The sequence below is a fragment of the Penaeus monodon genome, chromosome 27 (assembly GCF_015228065.2).
Source record: "Penaeus monodon isolate SGIC_2016 chromosome 27, NSTDA_Pmon_1, whole genome shotgun sequence".
Classification (NCBI taxonomy): Eukaryota; Metazoa; Arthropoda; class Malacostraca; order Decapoda; family Penaeidae; genus Penaeus; species Penaeus monodon.
In genome coordinates this window covers 36080626-36082294 of record NC_051412.1, presented here as the reverse complement: position 1 = coordinate 36082294, position 1669 = coordinate 36080626, and positions in this window count along the sequence as shown.

Here is a 1669-nt window from a genome sequence, read left to right as displayed (position 1 = left end):
AAAACGAATAATAGTGAAGGGTATGAGGGCAGGGTAGGAGAGGGCATGTACACGAGGCCCGTCACGAAGTCGGATGAAAACTGTTCCATCGCCGCGGACGAGAAGGCCGGAATTGATGGCGAGAACGGATTGTTCTGTCTCTCGGGCTTTTCTACAGGATTTCATTTTTCCTGCGCGCCTCTGTGATAATGGTGAGTGAAGGATAAAGGCTGACAGACGGACGGAGGCACATAACACACCGCCACCCTTTCCCTCTTGTTGTTTTTCATATATTGTGTAAAAAAATATCTTGGCGAGCTCACAGACGAGGGCGAAGCGTGCACATCCTGTGAATGACGCCAATCTCGCAAGTTCCGGATTTTCACTGAAAGGAACTCCATGTGATTAAGTTAGATTTGTTTCACTTCGTGCGCCGTGGTCTCAGGTGTTCCCCACGTGTTCTGTGCAATCATGTAGCGCCCCCTTTTCCCGAATAGACATATTAAACAATTGATGTTGCAGGGGGATTACAAAGCCCTGTGTGTTCTAGAAAGACCATCAGTAGGTTGGTGAGCTTAGCTAAAATTGGAATGAACTTTCCCCTCGACCAACCGCGTTTGAGGGACAGGGGTAACTCGGCAGCCGTAAAATGCTTTTCCCTGGCGAGGCTGTCAGAGCTGGCACTCCTTGCTAACTGACATTTGCTGGAAGAGGCACTCGACTCGTGAGGTCGATGAGTCCTTGTTAATTATTCACAGAATAGACGATTTTATTTGCAGTCAGGTGATACCTGGAGAGAGGGTTGAGCAGATGGTAGGGTCTGAGTGACGAACGACAGGTAACACTATGTATCGGATTGATTACAAAGATATATACTTTAGTTTAATCGATACGCGTCAACATCGCCGTGTTTTAGATTATATAGACTTTGTTCACTGAAGAAATTCGAAATGTGCATGAGGGCATCCATTGTCGCCAGAGCGTGGATGGAAAGGCCGTTGTCTCGACGTGTGGTAGAGTGGTGTGGTAGGTGGTAGTGTCGTCACAGCCGGGAGTCTTTGCGGGTAACATTTAGGTTTCGACCGGCAAGGCAGCGAATGTCAGAAGAGCGGGAGCAGGTCAGAGCGAGAGATCCAAGGGATAAGTGCCAGGGCGAAGTTTAAGGAAGATGAGTGGCATGGCCTGTATTAAGTTTAAAAGACAAAGCTGATAAAACTCCGAGCACAAAAAGGATATCCCGACGGGATGCCAAGGGGGTGTAGGCATCCGAACGGGGTGCCATGGCATGTAGCAACACCCTGAGTTACAATTAGAAGCGTGCCATAACCCACGTCCAAACAGCCCCTCTTGATAGTTATGGGCGCGTTCGCTGCGCCCGGGTTTTGTCTGTGCTAACAAACTCGCCTATAAACCACAGCATCCTCGAAGGCGTTACGAAGATGTAACAAGCGCGTTGTCATTTTCCTCGGTCCCTTTCTCGTTGACTTCCGCGTTGGGATTTCCCTTTCTTTTTCCTCTTTCTCAACCCACGTTTTTCCTTCATCTATTCGTTATCTCAACTCGTGAATGGAACCCGACCGGAAAGGCAAACTGGAGAGGACTTTTTGTTGCTGTACTTGTGCAGTTAGCATTGATTGTTTTTGCTGCTTGTTATTGTCAGGCTGGATTGCCACCACGCAGCATTGTTTCC